Here is a 21,254-nt window from a genome sequence, read left to right as displayed (position 1 = left end):
TACTCAACACATTGCTCCTGCCCCGCACCAAGGATAAGGGCAAGGGGAAAGTGGGTGAGGGCTCGGGGGCACCGCGACTTAGAGAGTCGGTTGTAGCACCACTGAAGGAAGACTGGTTAGTGCTTCGAGATAGAGCGCCTCATCCACCACCAGAAAATAGTCAGCCGTGCTTTTTTCACGATGATGAGAGCCTTAGGGAACCAACCGAGACTGTAATTGAGCACCTTCGCACATATCAAGAGAGCGTTCTTCCACGGCTCGGCATGATGGATCTAAGTGAAATCCTATGTAAGGCTCATGTGAAGGTTAGATACTTGCTATCGTTTTATAGCTATCTATTCTCATAATGTACTTTCCGTGTTTATAGGCGGTGATGCAGCAAAAAATTCTTTATCGGCACTTAGTTCGGGTCGAGAAGCGCAAAGCTAGCTTAGAAAGCCAACTCACCCACCTCTGAAATCAAGTGGCGCAACGAGCACCAACGGAGGCCGCGGTCAGAGGCTAATGATAGGGCTAGAGTCAAGTTGGTGTTTTCTCGTGAAGCCTTGAAAAAGGCAGAAACCAGGGCAAATGAGTGGCTTAGAGGCCCAGGACCTTTCATCTCAGGTCTGTGAGCTGGAAAGAGAACTAGAACGGGTGAGAGATAATGCTCGTTATGCTTGCTGACAGGAGAAGGAAGTTCAAGGAGCCCGCATTGAAGCAGATTATGCCCGGGCCAGTCAGGATGCCGAGGCTTCAGTGATCGCGGCTCAACTGCGTCAAGAGAACGAGCGGTTGGGTCGGCAGTTGGTTGATGTTCAAGTTCAAGAGGCTCGACTTATTCCCCGAAGTTGGAGGCTTCCCGTAGTGCTTTGGAGGCCATCAAATCTGATTTGGCTGACCTCCGAGCCCACGAAGAAACTCGACTGGCGGAGCAATAGTGGGCCTTTTTGTCATCTTAGGAGTATTTTGATCGGTTGGTGCAACACTCAAGGAAAATGTTGGAGTATGGTTTCAAGGGTGTCATACGCCAGTTCATGATGGCCAAGATGATTGCCCGAGATAGTGATCTGAGTTTTCTAGACCTTCTTGGTGTATGGGACATACTGCCTGTCATCGTCCGGAGTTATGCCCGAGCAAGGGCTGGTCCTTCTCAGATTCATGCCGAGACCCTGCAGCCGAGAGCACATGTAGTATCTTCAAGTTCATCTGCCGAGGAGAAGGGGAAGACTAAATATAGGGCCCGATATTTGTTTGTTCCTTTGTCCATCTGTTTTGTAATCTTTACTCTTGTTAATGTACTAGAGATTGAGTCATTTGTCTACTCTTACTGTTTGATCTCTTATATTCTGACTGGATGGAATTAGTATATAGGTCGGGTGAGGCAGAATGAAGACATGTATCGAGGAGTGGGCTCTCTGAAACATCTAGTGAGATGTCAAGCTAAGACGACTATCTTGCGTAAAGCAATTAGCCGAGCCGACCACAATCGGTCTGCTAGGATGGCTTGCAGCGTGAAGGCAACCAATCTGCTTGACCCATTTTGAGGAAAAGTTGCTAAGGGGTCAACCGGTCTGATCTCTTCTTAGTCAAAGCCACGTTAGAGACCGATTTGTTTGATCCCTCATTAGATAGAGTCACGTGAGAGACTGATCTATCCAATCCTTCATTCGACAGAGTCGCGTGAGAGACCGATTTGCCCAATCCTTCATTAGACAGAGCCGCATGAGAGACCAATCTGTTAGACCCTTTTGTATATGGCTATCAAAACAGGGCTTGAATGCCTAAGTCTTCCTGGAAGGGTGACCATTACCTCGACTTAGGGATCCCTAACCGGGACTAAACCCCGACTGGTGCTACGGGCCAAATGATGGGCTATTATTAACAACAGGATGACATTTAATGGCTGGGATACAAAATCTTTCTTGAAATAGGCATAAGTCATACTATAATGATGACGGAGGCGTGCGACATAGCCTATGGGATCTGTATTGTCAAATTGGACGTCTAATAATGTCAGATTACCAACGATGACGATTGCGGGTTTCATTGGGATAAATGGCTAATATCACCGCTGGGACATGGGAAAGATAACGAACATTCCCATCGAATTGGATGGAGGTGTGGCCCGTCATCAGTTGCGAAGATATAACCTTCATGATCCGATAGCTGACAGATGGACCCAATAACCCTACGAGATTCACTCCTGAGTATAAAAAGGGGTGGCTCCCCAAGCAAAATTGTCTTCTATTGAGTATTTGAGTCCTCGATGCTTGGCTTTCCAACTCTCGTGTCTTCTGATCTTCCTTCTTCGCCGTTGCTTCACCTTTCTTCGTAAGTCCTTGTTCTTCTGATCGTCGAATCTTTGTGTAGTTTAATCCCTTGTAGCAACTTTCATGGCTTCCAACCAACTTTGGTACGAGACCTAGTCTACCATTCACGGCCACATCCCGAACGACCATTCTCTAATCATCCCGACCCTTAAGGATCGCTCTCATGAGCCACTCGTGGGCTACTTTACTTATTTTCACGGTCAACTTATAGGCAGACTTAGGTTCCTGATCTCGCCATTTCTCCAAGATTTAACTACTTTCTTTCATCTCATCCTTTCCCAACTGACCCCCAACTATTTTCAATTAATTTGTGGAGTCATCATAGTCTGTAGTCTTTACCGAGTTCCTCTAAGCGCTTCTTTATTCCTAGCCTTTTTCAGTTTGAGGCGCGCCGAGCGTGGAATATTATACTTCTCTGCTCAGCAAGGGTGCACTTTCTTAAACGATTATCCTTCCTATGTTTGTCCCTGAGATAATACCAACCACGGGTCATCTAGTCGTCTCGATAGGTCAGCAAGCATGAATAAGAGATTGGCATAGGGGGTGCATGAGCTGGGTAGCCGAAGATCAGGAAATCAACTATGGCCATATCCAGGCATATGAGCTGGTTCATCGCGAAGGCCTAATTATGTGAGGTCGAGTGAATATACAGATCGGGTCATGCTGGTACTTATTTAAATTATCAGGATGTTAGGAAAGTATACTGAAAAGACTAGGTCTTTTGTATATAAACATTTATGAAATAAGAAATCATGTTTTGGTCAAATGATTGCAATAGTGCATTTTGCAATAAAGTCCTCTTAATTCACATTGTAGATAACTTGGTGTCTGTGAGACACAGAAGACCATGATTATCAGTCCCTTGTGAATTATAAACTAAGGCTCACAACCAAGATGGCTTTGGACAACCCATCGGGAACGGTTGTAGTGTAATTCGGTGACTGTCTGTCTTGACTGTAGAATTACACTAGTGCACTTTGTGTGCATTGAGTAGGACCATTGAGGTTGTTCAATTTACTCTGACTCACAAATTGAACAAGACCTCTGTTATTATAAATTATGCACTCTTAATCCCGATGTAATAAATGGACACCTATAGGTAGTAATTATTGCTTTGATTTACCAAAGGGTGAGATCTTTCCGTCAGATCAATATTCCGATTTGGGTGATGTTACTATCTATACGGTGTGCCATTAATTATAGAAGGAATCCGTGTCCCAGTAGGGCTGATGATGTCCCCTTGGAGAGCTCATAAGGATTGTCAAGTCAAATCTTGCAAGTGGACTTGGTCCGGCTGACAATAAGGTTGAGTGGTACTATTCAAGGTCTTAGATGTCGATTATTGAGTTGTCAGTGAACTCAGATAATTGACGGACATACGATATCTTAAACACGGGGAGCAATGCATAATATAATAAGAAGGAACCCAAAATGTAATTTGGGGATTGGATTGGTAGTGCAACAATGATCCTCTAGTGGAATGGATCGTTGTTGATGGATGTAGGTGTGTATTCGGGGTTGAATACGGGATCCGAAACCCATCAGAAGGCCAGATCCAATACCTCCTCGAGGTCCCCGCTGTAGCCTAAAGACATCTTCAAAAGGATGCAATCAATCGGATGAGATTAGTTCTCAGCCGTCGGATGAGATTGAATCTCGACCGTTGGATGAGATTGGTTCTCGACCGTAGGATGAGTTAATGGATGAGATCAACTTGTATCCGTGGGATTAGATCAAGTTGCATCCATTGGATCGAAATAAATAAAGAGGAATAGAAGAGAATAGATTAGAACCGTTGGATGAGATTAAGTCGTCTCCGATGGACGAGATCTATCCGGTTCGGTTTTAATTCTCTTTGGAAGGAAGAACCGGTTCACGAGGTGAACCAGAGCTGGTTCATTGAACCACACGCCCAAGAGAATACATCATGGCCATTGGATCGAAGAGATCAAGTTATATTAAAAGAGATTATAACGTAACCGTTAGATGAGATCAAGTTACATCCGATGGATGAGATCTTTTCGGTTAAGTTTTATTCTTTTAATATGAAATTAATTCATGGAAATAATTCATATTAATGGCCGGCCATATTAGATAAAGTTGGTAATAAATATTTTTGTTATTTCCATAAAGATCTAACGGCTAGAAACCAAGCAAGTTAAATCCAATGACCTAGACTTAAGATGTTTCTATAATTTGGAAATAATTATTGGAATTAATTCAAATTGGAATAGTTCTTAAGAATTGGCAAGGGGTGCTTGTTCTTGGGCGTAAGGCTATAAAAGAAGGCTTGAAGGGGGCGGTACAGGAGTTACAACATCAAGAGAAGAGAAGTGGCCGCCGCCCCTCTCTTCCCTAACCCTAGCCGCCGCCCCTTTCATTCTTCTTCTTCCTCCTTTGTTTTCTTCTTCCACCGCCCCTTTACCTTCTCCTCTTGAGGTGGCCGGATCTTCTATCCAAGAGAGGTGGCCGGACCTAGCAAGAAGACAAGCCAAGGTGAAGCCAAAGCGAAAGGAAGAAAGGTGATCCAAAGGTTCTTCATCCGGAGGTTTTGCAGTCCTTGCTCCTGGAGGATCGTTGTCCACCCAACGTCCAGGAAGAAGAAAGGAATACATCGGAAGGCAGCGAAGTCGATTACGGGTTCTGGTAAATTTTATTTATTCCGCAGTTTTAATTTACTAGAATTAGTTAAATAAACCGTAGACAATAATTTAGGAATCGGCGATCCTGAAGGATCGATTGATCTAGTCTTCCTTATAGACTTTGTCAATTGATCCAAGGCGGGATTAAATTTTTTTTGTTCTGTGGAGTTCTATGTTCTTCGGATCGGATAGAATCCGGATCGCAGGACGGAGATCCAGATCGCCAACATAGCCAATATTGGTTAATAGGTGGGAGGTGTAGGAAAACAGGCGTGCAGGGGATGGTACAGTGAGGGGAGAAGATCCGCACTTATCTCTAGATGGATGTTGCTTCTCATCTGACGGTTGTCAGACCTCCACATCTCTCTGACTATTGGCTGCTAGGGCATTTCTCCTGCCATTAATTGCGCGGGCATCTCTCCTATCATTGGTTGCGCGAGCATCTCTCCTACTGGTGGATGTGAGGGCTGGTGCAAGATGAATCGTCGCTCCTTTCATTTTCTGTGCATGTCGAGTCTTGATTGCATCAGCATCTATAGACGACCGAGAAACCTCCTGCCATTGGGCACAAGAGGTGGCGTAAAGTGAGTCACCACACCCCTCGCCTTCCATACCTACTAGCATTAATGACGCTAGAATGGCATCAATCTCCATACGCCTGATAAAGCAAAGACACGATCGGACGGCTCACCGTCTAGGTTTAGGACTATATATATATCGAGAGTACGAAGGTTTGCTAATCATCATTCAAGATTTCCTTCTTTTTGTCGCATTCTCCCAGTTCAGCCTACCTAAACAATCATGGACCGCGCCTTCATAAAGAGGCAACTGTATCAGCTAAGGAGAAAAAGGAGGCCGAGGAGACCATCGAGAGGTGGATCGCGCAAGTGGAGAAGTATTATTAAGAAGCGGTAAATATCATGAACTAGCTAAGGCAAAACCTGCCTCAGCTCCATCCCCGAGGCTGTCACCGAGCAGTTGGCGAGATACACGCGACTGGGATGAACAGGACAGTGCCTAGGGATTCACCTCTGGTCATTTTTCTTCTCTCTTTCTTTTGTAATGTCCTCTTGTCACAATGAATGAATTGAGGGTTGCAATTTAAGTCGTCCGATTTTTATGCTATAAGTGAGCGATGTCCTAGTTGTTTAGGAGAACATGGGTCATCTGTGCAAGAGCCGAAAGAATTAAACCATCGCTAAGTAAGGCTGAGGGGACTTTCTGAGGGATCGCTAAGATAACCGAGCCGTCGACGAGTAGAGCCGAGAGGTCTGTCAAAACTACTGAGAGAAATCCAAGCCCTCGGCGAGTGAAGCCGAGGGGACTTACAAACCATGGCCGAACCATCGGCGAGTATGGCCGAGAGGGTTGTTGAGGCCGCGTAGAGGAATCGAGCCATCTAGAGTGAGGCCAAGAGGGCTTACAAACCACAGTTGAGCCATCGGCGAGTGGGGCTGAGAGGGCTTACAAATCACGGTCGAGCCATCAACGAGTGGGGCCGAGAGGGCTGTCGAGGTCGTTGAAAGAAAACTGAGCCATCGGCGAGTGAGCCCAAGAGGGCTTACAAATTATGGCTGAGCCATCGGTGAGTGGGGCTAAGAGGACTGTCGAGGTCGTTGAGAGAAAACTGAGCCATCGACGAGTGGGGCCGAGAGGGCTTACAAATCATGGTCGAGCCATCGACGAGTGTGGCCGAGAGGGTTGTTGAGGCTGTTGAGAGAAAATTGAGCCATTGGCAAGTGGGGCCGAGAGAGCTTACAAATCATGCCGAGCCATCGACGAGTGTGGCCGAGAGGGTTGTTGAGGTCGTGTAGAGAAAACCAAACCATCAGCTAATGGGGCCGAGAGGGCTTACAAACCATGGCCGAGCCATCGGCAAGTGTGCTCGAGAGGGTTGTTGAGGTCATTTAGAGAAAACCAAACCATCGACGAGTGGGGCCAAGAGGGCTTACAAATCATGACCGAGCCATCGGCGAGTGTGGCCGAGAGGGCTGTTGAGGTTGTTTAGAGAAAACTGAATCATCAGCGAGTTGGTCCAAGAGGGCTGTCGAGGTCGTTAAGAGAAAATCGAGTCATCGGCAAGTGGGGCCGAAAGGGCTTACGAATCATTACCGAGCCATCGGTGAGTGTGGCCGAGAGGGCTGTTGAGGTCGTTTAGAGAAAATCGAGCCAACGGCGAGTGGGCCAAGAGGACTTACAAATCATGGCAGAGCCATCGGTGAATGTGGCCGAGAGGGTTGTTGAGGCCGTTTAGAGAAAATTGAACCATCGGCGAGTGGGGCCAAGAGGGCTTACAAACCATGGCCAAGCCATCGACGGTATGACCGAGAGGGCTATTAAGGTTGTTTAGAGAAAATCGAACCATCGACGAGTGGGGCTGAGAGGGCTTACAAACCATAGCTGAGCCATCGGCAAGTGTGGCCGAGAGGGCTGTTGAGGCCGTTTAGAGAAAGCCAAACCATCGATGAGTGGGGCCAAGAGGGCTGTTGAGGTCGTTGAGAAAAAACCGAGCCATCAGCGACTGAGGCCGAGAGGGCTTACAAACCATGGCTGAGCCATCAGCGAGTGTGGCCGAGAGGGCTGTTGAGGACGTTTAGAGAAAATCAAGCCATTGGTGAGTGGGACCAAGAGGGCTTACAAATCATGGCCAAGCCATCGGCGAGTGTAGCCGCGAGAGTCGTTTAAAGAAAACTAACTCATCTGGGAGTGGGGCAGAGAGGGCTTAGCGATCGTGACCGGTGGGGGTCGAGCTGTCCGAGCCTGCAGTAAGGTCGAGCCATCAGCGAGGGGCTGAGAGGGAGTATCTAAGCGAGGTCGTTAGAGGCCGAGCTGTCTGAGCCTGTAGTAAGACGGGGCCATCAGTGAGGGGCTAAGAGGGCCAAGTAAGCGAGGTCGTTAGAAGCCAAGCTGTCTGAGCCTGTAGTAAGGCAGGGCTATCAGCGAGGGGCTGAGAGGGCCAGGTAAGAGAGGTCGTTGGAAGTCGAGTTGTTTGAGCCTGTAGTAAGGTGGGGTCATCAGCGAGGGGCTGAGAGGGCCAAGTAAGCTAGATGGTTTTGGGAACCTGCATTATTCATGAGAGATAGGCATGGAAACAAGACACTGAGTGTTACACACTAAATATGGTAAGGGCGTAGATGCGTAGCATGCCATCGCCTCGGGAGCTCATTGTCCCGTGGGTCGGCTAAGTAATAAGACCTGCTAGAAAGTCGACAGGTGACGCGGTAGGGTCCCTCCCATCGCAGCTTGAGCTTCCCGACCTCCCTCATAGGTTTCTTATTTCCCATACGAAGTCCCCAACGTGAGAGGAGCGAGGGATTGCTCACTTGTTGTAGATCTGGCTCATGCGTTGTCGGTAGGTTTGAAGTCACCTGCTCGTTTGATCTTGAGTCTCCGTGATGAGGTCCATAAGTTTGGAAAAACTTGATGGAACTCCACAAGTATATGGAATGTCGTCAAGTAATAAAAGATATCGAACCACAGGGACCGAGGAATCTATCACTAAACAATCACAAGAAGAGTGTAGAGATCATGTATATTTGGTTGAGATTGGGGAAAGTGAGAGTGTAGTGGAGCACCTAAACCTCAATCGAAGTAAATCAACTAGTGACAGGATTTGGAAAAATGATCCTAGGATTTCGGATTCCTCGAGATTATGTTTGATTGACTGTGGACTCCTTACCATTCCTCAATATTCATACATTTGCAGAGATTCTAACCAAAATATCCAATTAGACCTCGTCAGGTTTCCTCGGAATAAATCAATAATCCTCTAACGTTACGATTGCTAGTTTGAGATGACCCCAGATAGCCTGGTTATAGCTCTCCTGCTGTCATCGGGCACTCCAGCATACTATTAGTGTCCTACCCCCTATCACTGGGTATCCAATTAAGGACCTCTACCTAACAATCAATAACTATTAGCTATCTCTCACAAAGATTGATTGCAATCTAAGAATTTCCTCGGAAAGTCCGATTAAAGGTTCACCTTCTGTCACAAGGCACCCTGGTCATACGATCCTAAGATTTTTTATAAACCACAATTCATCCTCATCCTTATAGATTCACACCATTCACAATCATATCATCAAATAAGCACAAGGCACAATATCCATAAAGCAAATGCATAAGTAAATCATAGAACATGGTAAATACAAATTCATAGTGATAATCATCCATAACACACCTCGATTCCTCATACATCCTAGAATATAAGGTTCGACTCCATGAAAGAGGGGATACAACATGAAGAAGATGTAAAGAAATACATTTTAGATCCTAGAAAAAGGAAATAAAATTTATCAATAGATGTCTTCTTCTTCGCCTTGCAAGCTCCTCTATTGACGGTGGAATGGATGCAGCAGAGTAGCCCCGAAAGGACGGATGGATTGTCAATTTTTGCTCCGAATGGTGTCTACGGTGGCTCCTTTTCACTCCCAAGGTCTCTCCCCGCTTTTAGGGCAATTTAGGAGAGTATTTATATGTCCCCCACTATCAAACCTTCGCTACACGACCGTATCTAGCCACACGACCCAGGGCACACGGCTAGCACACCCCCGTCACATGGCCGTGCCTGGTAGGCACGACCAGGGGTTGCTGGACCCTGGAAAATTGGGCACGGCCATGGCATGTTAGCAGCTTGGAGGCAAGCACGGCTGTGCCTGTTAGGCATAGCCAAACACAAGCCTTCTTCTGTAAACGGAGATACAACCATGCCTAGTGGGCACGCCCATGGACAGTTGCTGCTTTGTTGGTGAGGCACGGATAGAGGCACGGTCGTGCCTGGTGGGCACGGCCATGGGAATTTGCTACTCTGTTGCTAAGGTACGGTCGTGCCCTGGGGGGCATGACCTTGGAGTCTAAGACACGGCCGTGCCTTAGAGGCACGACCTTATCTTGCCTTGTCTTCGATTGATTTTTTGTTTCACCTTTTCCGCTCCATTTCTGTCCTGCAAAAGTATAAAAATAAGAGCAGACCTCCAAACTAGGAGATGAAGAAAACACGCCTAACTCGTAAATAAAGGATGTGACAAACGTAAGAAATAATTATGAAATACAGAAAGATGTACAATGTAAACATCAGAAATATATATATATATATATATATATATATATATATATATATATATATATATATGCTACGCACATATCAATGTCTTAACTCGATCTTCCATCGATTGCTAATCACTAGCACATGAATTAGTGTTGTTGATAGATCCTTTTTTGTAAACACCTAAATTATATGTAAGTGTATGTGAATCATGTTGTGCTAGTTGAAATTTGAAGTCATTAACATAGTAACTATAGTAGACTCTTATGGAGAGGTCCTAATGCAAGATTCATTATCCTTACATCTTGCACATTTTGATATTCTACGATCCTTCACTTATAAATTTAATTATGATATCAATTATCGATTATATAATATACTTGAAGAAAATAATTTAGATCTCTAACTTACATAGATTCCAAACTAGAATGCAAATTTACTCTCTTTAATTTTTTTCTACATCACTTGTATCTATTGATGAATTTTGTAGTTGTAGTTGTTGTTCGTACAAACTGTCAAGAAAGGTAATTTCTCAACCTCGTGCCCTTGTCTTCCTCCTTCAACTTCTCCATTCTCATCTAGTAAGTTTTGTCCTTCTGAGTACACTTCTCTTCAACTTTTGCATCTTCTTCATTCTCCTAGTTGTCTGGTGAGTTTTAGGTGTTAGGTTTGTAGCTCTTATAGCTCTGCCACTATGACCTAGTCCGCTTGATCCGTGAGGTTTAGGTTTTGTGCTTAGACCTAGGTTCTCCGCTCTAACCTAGCCCGTTTGATCTTTGAGGTTTAGGTTTTGTGTTTTGATCTAGTTTCTCCGCTTTAACCTTGCTCTTCTGCCTCGTCTTATGGCCACATTCATCCCCTGGTACGAGACTCAAGAGTCTTCCTTATCGTGAGTGGACGACGAAATACTACTTAGGGAACAATTCGGCATCCCCTTAGACCATAGGATTAGACTTTCATCTCCTGATCAGCGACCTCATGAATCTCCTCCTGGCTATGTTACCTTCTTTCAAGGATAGCTAGAAGGGGATTTACGATTTTCGCTATTCCCTTTCCTTCAAAACCTAGTCACGCACTTTCAAATTTTTTTATCCCAATTAGCCCTAAATTCTTATTGTCTAATCTGTAGTGCTTCTATAATCTTCCAAATTTATCAAATTCCCCTTAATCCTCAGCTCTTCCATTATTTCTTTTATCCTAAGCGGGGAGAGTTTGGAGTTATCTACCTTACGGTGAGACTTGATTGTAATTTCTTGACCAAGTACTCGACCTCCCATAAAGGATGGAAGAATAGGCTCTTCTTCATAAAGCCACCTCAGCCTTATACTTGGCCGACTTCTTGGCGTTCAGCACCACCTCCTCAGCCCTCTACAACTGAAATCTTGTCTGGTCTGAAATTTGATGTAAACCTGTTGGTGAGTAATGAAGCTCTCCTATATCGAGTAGGCAAATGTCATCCTATTGGATGAATCATTGAGTAAGTCCTCTTATTTTCTTATGAAGTTAATTTTTAATACTAACTAATTCTTTCTTTCCTATTGTAGGTCAAACTATGTTGAATGCTGCGGTCAGCAAACATTTGAAATGAGACCTCTCCACCACTGACAGTTGGTGGGTTACGGACGAAGTTGCTGAGTCTTCAGCGGCCGAGGTAGGAGCTCAGAAGGTTGCTCAGCCCGAAGGCGAAGTCCATATTTTTGTTGTTGTAAGCCCATCTGCTGAGGAAAAGTCTAATCAAGTTGTAGAAGTGCCCAATTATAAAGTTTCAACCCCTGAGTAATTACCCAAGACCATCGTATCTAAGTGTTAATTTGAAGCATACCAATATGTGCTGAACTTTCTGATTAGGCCAAGAGCAGCATCGCCACATTGATTAAAAATGACCAGTGGAATATCTTTCCTTTTCGCAAGACAAGTTCTCCGAGCTCAGTGCACAGTGTCCCGGCCTGACGTAAGGCAAAGTCATTGAGTTCGGGGCTCTGAATTCTGGCCTATCTTAAGGCAAAGTCATTGAGCTCAGGGCTCAGAGTTCTGGCCTGTCGTAAGGCAAAGTCATCGAGTTTGGGACTCAGAGTTCCGGCCTGTCGTAAGGCAAAGTCATCGAGTTTCAAGCACGAAGTTTCGGCCTATCACAAGGCAAAGTCATCGAGCTCAGGGCTTGAAGGTTTGACTTGTCATTAGGCAAAGTCATCGAGCTCAGGGCTCAGAGTTTCGGCCTGTCGTAAGGCAAAGTCATCAAACTCGGGGCTCAGAGTTCTGGCCTGTCGTAAGGCAAAGTCATCGAGCTCGAGGCTCAGAATTTCGACCTGTCTAAAGCAAAATCATCAAACTCGGGGCTTAATGCGCGCTCAGATTATCGTTGTAAAATGAGAACGTCAACTTAATTAATACCGAATCCCCTAACTAAGTAGTATTAAATAAATGCATCAACAAGTAAACAAAAGAAAACTAAGAACAATCAACATCCAAAATTGTAAGGGGAATTTAAACAAACATCTAATGTGCATAATTTAATCTAAACTGATAAATAGACAGTAAAATGACTCTCCCAATGTCCCTGGCTGGAGGTGGATGTGTTGGAAAGTATACCAGAATCCTAGCTATGTAAATAAACATTCTGAAATAAAAATCATATTTGGTCAATGTTTGCATTTAGTTTTTATGTAAATGTCCATTTAATCTATATTATAGACGAACATGGTGTGCGGAGTCACACACAAAAGACCATGTTATCAGTTCCTTATAGATTATAAACATTGTTCACAACCAAGATGGATTAGACAAACCATTGGAGTGGTTGTAGTGTAATTTGGTCTTAGTCTGTCTTGACTATAGAATTACACTAGTACACTAAGTGTGTATTGAGCAGGACCATCTGAGGATTATTCGATTTATACTGACTATATAATCGAACTAAACCTCTGTTACTATAGATGTACATGCTCTTAATCCCGATATAATGACAAACACATGTACTTAGTATGTACTTCTTTGATTCATCAAAGGGTGAGATTAGAACGATAGATCGAAAGGCCCGATGAGTTAGGAAGTAGTATTATGTACATGGTGTGTTGTTGATTATAGAAGGAAATTGTGTCCTATAATCTAGGCTGATGATGTCCTCTTGAGGAGCTCATAAGGATTATCATGTAAACCCTGCAGGTGGACCTTGTCCGCATGATAATAAGGTTGAGTGGTACTACTCTTGGATTAAAAGTTGATTAAATTCGAGTTGTCAGTAACTCATTTAATTAACGGGCATACGATATATTAAACACAGGGAGATTAATGTACTTATAGTAAGAAGGAGCTCATACTATAATATGGAATTGGTGCGGTAGTGCAATAATAACTCTCTAGTGGAATGAGTTATTATTAATGGGCTTGAAGTTGAGTGTTCAGGGAGAACACAGGAAGCCCAAGTCCATTAGGAGGCCAAAACCAATTTCTCCTCTAGGTCCCTGCTGTAGCCTCTGGATAAAACCTCGTGTCCACTTAAGAAAATTATATGAAATTTCGGATAGGAAATTTTAAGAATTTCTGAAATTATTTTTCTGGAGAAAAATTTTGTTAAGAAATTTTTATTAAAATTTCCGTTACGAAATTATTAATTTTCTTCCACAGAGAAAATTAATATGATTTTTCTAATCAAATCTAGATGAGATTTGATTTGATAAGAATCAAATCTGGATGAGATTTGATTTGATTAGAATCAAATCTGAATGAGATTTGATTAGAATCAAATCTGGATAATTAGATTTGATTTGATTAGAATCAAATCTGGATGAGATTTGATTTGATTTGAATTATAATTTTATCTCTTCCGTAGACAAAATTGGTTATGATTTTTCTAATCAAATCTGGATAAGAAGATTTGATTTGATTATAATTATACCAAGTTTATGATTTAAATCATACTGTTAGGATGTATACTGAAAAGACTTGCTCTTTTGTATATAAACATTTATGAAATAAAGTATCATGTTTTGGTCAAATGATTGCAATAGTGTATTTTACAATAAAGTCCTCTTAATTTACATTGTAGATAACTTGGTGTCTGTGAGACACAGAAGACCATGATTATCGGTCCCTTGTGAATTATAAACTAAGGCTCACAACCAAGATGGCTTTGGACAAACCATCGGGAACGGTTGTAGTGTAATTCGGTGACTGTCTGTCTTGACTGTAGAATTACACTAGTGCACTTTGTGTGTATTGAGTAGGACCATTGAGGTTGTTCGATTTACACTGACTCACAAATTGAACAAGACCTCTGTTATTATAATTATGCACTCTTAATCCCGATGTAATAAATGGGCACCTATACTTAGTAATTATTGCTTTGATTTATCAAAGGGTGAGATCTTTCCGTCAGATCAAATATTCTCGGTAAGTTGGATGATGTTATTATCTATACGGTGTGCCATTAATTATAGAAGAAATCCGTATCCCAGTAGGGCTGATGATGTCCCCTTGAAGAGCTCATAAGGATTGTCAAGTCAAATCTTGCAAGTGGACTTAGTCCGGCTGACAATAAGGTTGAATGGTACTATTCAAGGTCTTAGATGTCGATTATTGAGTTGTTAGTGAACTCAGATAATTGATGGACATACGATATCTTAAACACGGGGAGCAATGCATATAATAAGAAGGAACCCATAATATAATTTGGGGATTGGATTGGTAGTGTTGTAACGCCCGCCCTTACGTGGGCCTAGACGGACGCTACAGTTTGCTTTTTCATTCATTTATCTAATACCACATACGAAAAACCACGAAGCTTCGCAGCGGAAAAACATAAAACATAACATGCAGTGATTTCATATGTGATAAACAACATATATTATGCATCCATTGTCTAGCTATTAAGTTGATATTAAAAACATCTTAGCAACAACACTCAACATAAAGATAATTTGCCCGAGACTTTGCCAAGTCACCCCCCACACACATCTTCATTAGCCTTTTCCTGCTGCTTCCCTTCGTTTAATGACTGCTAGAGGGATCTGCAACATAAGAAAGTATCTATAAGCACAAGGCTTAGTAAGCTCCTTTCCTACTCACAAAATCCACACGTCACATACAACATAACATTTCATAACCATATAAGCATGGAGACATTTAAGCATTTCATAAAGCACATGAACATTAATCTTTCATCCTTATCATTTAAAATCATAAACATGCAATTGATGAAAATGCCTTTTTTTTAAAAACATAATTTCATAATAGATTAACATAATCATTATCATCATTGTTTGGGATCCCCGACTTGGTACCAAAGCGCGCTCCCTAATAGCAACTTGGGTAACGAGCCACCAGTCCTACGAGGTTAAAGACCTTGGTCTTACCAGGCTCAAAACCTTGGAATTGGTCACCTGGATTTGTTTAATGACAACCTTGGAAGTCGGGTACCAGCCATGAATTAAAGTAAAATAATATTGTACATGCTTTCTTTTCATTTTCATCATGAATGTTCCTTTCATTTCTTTAAAAGACCTTGGTCTTTATCATAGCTTCATGAACATTCATGCATTCTTTCATTTCATATAGCATGTTACATCATATCATGATCTCATTATTAAGCCTTGGCATGAGATAAAATATAACATTATGGTTAACATTATTGAAACCCTTATTCGACCAAAATCCTAATTCTTATAGGGTTAGTCAAAACATATTGGTTTCCTTTACCATGTTACATAAACTTATTCCATTTAACATCCACCCATGTTTAGCTACAGCTAATCATGGTTAATCATACATGAAACCTTAACCCAACTAAACCCTAATTTCCCTAGGGTTAGCCGAATCTTCCTAGGGTTTCTTAGGTTCTTCGCCTAAACCATACACTTTCATAAATCATATTATCATAAGACATCCTTAACTAGGATTTGTAACTATGGTTGAGTTTAAAATCCAACTCTTCCCTAGTTGTCATCATATGGCCGAAACCTAGCAATGGCAACCTTAGGTTACGGTTTAACCACATAGACTTTAATCACCATAACTCATATCTTGCAACCCTAGTTAGGGCCTTAGCATGAATTAAACCCTAAACTCTATGGTTGGCCGAAACTTCCAAGACATGGAACATGGGTTAAAGCTATTCCATTTAACCCTAAGCATGGTAAACCATCACTTGTCCTATGTCACCATTTCCTTTGCTAGAGCACCACTTGCCCTAACCTTTTACTTGGTCGAGCCTCATCTTCAAGAAATACCCTAGGTTTGGTTTAAACACATGGATACCTAAACCATCATAAAACATCATGATATATCATTTATAACCATAGCTAGGTTAAAACATAACCTAAAGTTTTAACTCCTTGGTTTGGCCGAATACCCTCCAACTTAAAACCCTCGGTTTTCAACCTCATGCATCCTTGAATCATCATAAGAAAACATTTCATATCATATGCAAACATAGCTTAGTCAAAACATAGCTTGAAACCTTAAAAACCTACCATGGCCGAAAACCCTAAAACATGAAATCCTTGGTTAGATCTAATCACATGGAACCCTAGATCATGATAAGAAACCATCAAGTATTCTTTAGACCCTTTAGATAGGTTTAAAAACCCTTTTTGTCTAGGTTTGGGCCGAATACTTCATAGCATGAAATCCTAGGTTTTTAACCGCATGGAAAACTTGAATCATCATAAGACATCATTATATAGAAATTTCTATCATTAGTTGAGGTTAAAACATTCTTTAAGCCCTAGATCATGCCTTGGCCGAAACCTATCAACAAAGTTTCTTCATGATTCTTTTAACACATCACATATTAAAGCATAAACATCCATAAACAAGCAATTGAACCATTATGTTGCAAGTGAGGGGAGACTTACATAGGTTCTTTGGATTTCTTAGAGTTTTTACCCTCAACACAAGAAGAAGAAGCCCTTTAACTTAAGAGCTCCTTGGTTCCTCTTCCTTGCTTCCCTAAAGCCTTCAAGCCCTAGCCCTAGATTCCCTTGCCTTGAAAGCTTGGTGGAGGAAGGAAAGGTCTTCAAGACCTTTCGGCCACAATGGAGAAAAGTGTTGGTGCAATAGTTGCCCCAAGTGCATTGAGTTTCAATGTTTGGCTAAACCATGTTTAAAGTTAGGCAATTCTTATTGATCTAACATGTGTGATGCAAGTTTGCAGGAAAGTCCAAGTGTAATCTTGGCAAGGAAAGTCCAAGTGTAGTCTTGGCAAGGAAAGTCCAAGCGTGGTCTTGGCAAAGCAAAAGTCCAAGTGGGAAGTCTTGGCAAGGGAAAGTCCAAGTGGGTAGTCTTGGCAAGGAAAAGTCCAAGTGGGAAGTCTTGGCAAGCAAAAGTCCAAGTGGGTAGTCTTGGCAAGGAGAAGTCCAAGGGTGGTCTTGGCAAGGACTTGACATGACAAAGCTGATGGAAGCATCTCAGGCTAGTGCAGGGAGGCATGAGGCTGTGGGAGATGTTTGAAGGCCGAGGTCTAGGTCAAGAGAAGCTGAAATGTGATTTTTCAGCTTCACCAGTCGACTGGCCCTGCCAGCAGTCGACTGCTCATAAATCAGACGCACACAGAAAGATCAGTCGAGCCAGAGGAAGACAGGAGTCGACTGGACAGTCGACTGGTGTTATGGATAGTCGACTGTCGACTGGTCTTGGACAGTCGACTGCTATTTGAACGTTGCAGAAAATTGGCAAGCATTTAATGCACTTTAATGCGAGATTTTGTTGCCGATTGAAGGCATCAGTCGACTGGCCCTGCCAGCAGTCGACTGATGTTGCAGAGATTATAAAAGAAGCCTGCACGAGAACAACTCATCTTCTTCGCCATTCTTTCATTCTTTCGTGCTTCTTTTGTGGACGTTTTTGTTCCATACTCTCTGCTTTATTCCTCTCCTCCTAAATAATTTTTCATATCATATTGAGGAGATCGAAAAAGGTGTAAAGGTTTCTCCGCCTTCGAGTTTTCGAGAAGGAGAAGATTCATAGTGCATCGGGTGTGTGCGTGCGTGTGGATCCTTGGATTAGTCACCTCTGCGGAGGTGGATACCAAGTAAACGAACCGGGTTAGCGTTGATCTCTGTCTTTCTCTTTTATATTTTTGCTTCCGCTAATCTCTGTGCAGAGAAAGATCAAGAAAAATCGAGAAACGCTATTCACCCCCCTCTAGCTATTCAACCGATCCTAACAAAAAGAGCTTCAAAGCTCTCGGCCAAAGGAGAGAAGAGCAAGAGTGGCATTTGGTGAGGGGGAGAGCTGATAAAGATGTGTGTAGTGGTGACTTGGCAGAGATCCTAGAAATCTAATGATTATGAATTTTATACTTGCATGTTTAAGAGTCTAAATGTTTGATTTAAGAATGACATGCTATGATTGAACTTAACATATAGGCAATACATGCACCTTAAGTTTTATTGGTATATCACATATGAAATTCCTTGCCATGATTGTATGCTTTATGTTTTCTGCTGCGAAGTTTTAAGGATTTTCGTATGTGGTCACTTATGAAATGAATGAAAAAGAAAAACTGTAGCGTTTGTCTAGGCCCACGTAAGGGTGAGCATTACATACTAATTATTGAATTTAGAAAAATGGTTTTCAATGTTAGAGCTATAATAGGTAAGCTTAAAATATTAAGTAGTTGATCTTCTATAAAAAAACTTAAACTAATTCCATTTAACTTATGCCTAAGTTGCCTTTGAACAAAAATGAAAACAATTTACAAATGTAGCATGGTTTATTTTGTTTGTCAAGAATTATTAGCACAATGTTTAAAAATTTATTGATTATAAACCTAAAATGAATATTCATAGATCAATGAAACAACTAATATCAAAGGGTGATTTTTACATTGTTACCTTGACTAAATAGGAGGAAGACGAAGATAACATTTTTCCTTGCATGGTTATATGATATGCAATTTTGATGATTCTACATTTGTTGTTTAATTGGGCTAGTCCGACCCTTATCTGGGACCCCGCTTTGGCGTGAACTTCGTGCATTGGGCTGTCTTTTTACATTTGTTGTTCAATTATGTACCTCATTGATGGACATTTCCTAATGTAATATTTGATAGATTGGCAAATTATCTTTGTTTGTTTTGACTAGCCTCTTTAATTAATTAATTAATTTGACTTGCTTATTTTGAGTATAAATTTTTTTGGTTTCTATAATTATTGGCCAAAGTAGCATTGTTTTCTTGTTTTTGAAGTTGTTACATATTCTAATTATCAATCTCTTTGGAAGCACATAGATGTACTTCATGCAATAAAGGCCTTCAATAGATAGAAAATTCTTCTTATCTTGAGATTTTCAGGTACTAATTGTTGATTATTAACATTATTTGTGGATTGAATGTTTATTATTTCTTTGCTTCTGATAAATTCATTGCAAATGTAAGTTTCTTCTTGGGTAACCTTATTATGTTTGGATGTGAGGAATCTAGACACATTACTTATACACTTTGACAGCTGTATAGTCTCATTAGGTAAGTAGCCTTGGAGATATTACTAGTATCTATTAATGGCTTGCCATATTAAAGAATTTTATTAAGAAATCTGAATTGGTTTTAATTCTTTTGCCAATTGTCCCTATTTTTCTTCATATTTACCTTATAATAATTCAAAACTTTTTTGTAAATTAGAATTTAAACACCATTACATGAGTACTCTTTTTGTGATTATGTTGATAAATTGTATGTTTGATCCTTTAGGAAAACATAGGCTTTTAAATATAAAATTTGATCCTCTATATTTACCTTATGCTGCACGTGGGCGCGGGTCGCGTGCGACGGAAGCAAAAAGTCGCAACCACTGTTTATTCCCAACGGGTTTCGGGTTTCAGTTTAAATTGGATCCAATAGGTTGATTTAATCGGGCTTTTAACTGGGCTAAACTCAATTAAAAACCTATGGTTTATTAAGATGATTAAACCGGTTACTGTAGCGAACTTGGTTTAACTTCGGTTCGCTTGGTTCACTAACCAAACGACCTTCGATTTGATCCAAATCAGTTTCGTTTGATTCGTCTTTGCGAGATGAATCTTTCCATCCCTTTTATTTTGTCAGAACCTCTTTCATCCCAAATTAAACCAAGTTGGTTCAACTTGCATCGTTTGGTTCACTAACCAAATAATTTCAGATTTGACCTAATCTGGTTTCGTTATTTTCGTCTTTGCAAGACGAGTCCCATGCTCCAAAATTACGAAATTTTCAGTATCTTACACCACCGCTTAAGTGAAACCATCATTGGTGGTAAAAGAATAGAGAAATGAAAGAGTAAGGTTGAGCGCATGTACCTTCTTCCCTAGCGACTTATTCGCTTATACTTTCGGCATTTGGGCCCTCCCTTTAGCTTAAACTCCTTGCGCCACTTAAGCTTAATCATAGGGTCAGCCAACCACGAGGCAACAATATTGGTTTCATACTATTAGTCTGCTTGCCATCACTCAGGTATTATTGGTTGGCATTTGATCGTGTTAGGTAACGGTTGTCGTATTGTCAATTAACTGTGTGAAGGTGGAGTGAGTTCGATCCTTGAGGGGGAGGGGGGGGGGGCAGGTTTATCAGCAAAGTGGGGATGCTTTTGGTCAGGGATGTTCTCAATAGAGTGTGTAGGCAGAGTAGGGATGTTCGTGTCCTGAGATGTTTTCATAGAATGTGAGTAGGATGAGGATATTCTTGGTCTGGATGTTTCCATAGAGTGTGCGAGTAGGGCTGGGATGTTCCTAGTTGGGATATTCCCGTAGAGCGTATGACCAAAGTGGGGATGTTTTCGATCAGGATGCTCCTATTAGTGCATGTGAGAAGAGCGGAATGTTCTTAGTCGAGGATACTCCCATAGGGCGTGTGGGCAAAGTAGGATGTTGCTATAGAGCGTATAAATGGAGCGTGTTCCTATTACAATAAGGATGTTCTTGATCTAGAATGTTTTCATAGAACGTGTGAGCAGAACAGGGACGTTCTTGGTCGAGATGTTCCTATAGAGCGTGTAATGTGGAGGCCATGACCTGACCAAGTTAGTTTCTTTATTGAGTTGGTTGAGGGATGTGGCTCTCCTATATCATTAGAAAAAACTTTTAGCTTCTAAACTATCTTTCAATTGTCTTTCATTCCCTTATTGATACCTCAACAGTTTGTTCCAATTGAAAACTACTTTGGTGCTCATATCACCAGTTGGATCCATAATATAGACTCATCTATTTTTTATTCTTTACTCAAGAATACACTAGTGTACATGCTACTAAGCAGAATAATAGCAAATAAGGATCAAACAATATATT

At 41.7% G+C, this 21,254-nt stretch overlaps 1 pseudogene; it reads left to right on the top strand.

Annotated features, from left to right (window-relative positions):
• Nucleotides 1-570: 570 nt before the first annotated feature.
• Nucleotides 571-21,254, top strand: part of LOC141845972 (beta-galactosidase 1-like) — a 23,845-nt pseudogene continuing 3,161 nt past the window's right edge.

This window comes from Curcuma longa, chromosome 15 (genome assembly GCF_044706935.1).
Source record: "Curcuma longa cultivar G26 ecotype Majalengka, Jawa Barat chromosome 15, ITB_CL_G26_1.1, whole genome shotgun sequence".
In the NCBI taxonomy this organism is placed as follows: domain Eukaryota; kingdom Viridiplantae; phylum Streptophyta; class Magnoliopsida; order Zingiberales; family Zingiberaceae; genus Curcuma; species Curcuma longa.
This window is presented reverse-complemented; position numbering and strand designations above follow the sequence as displayed.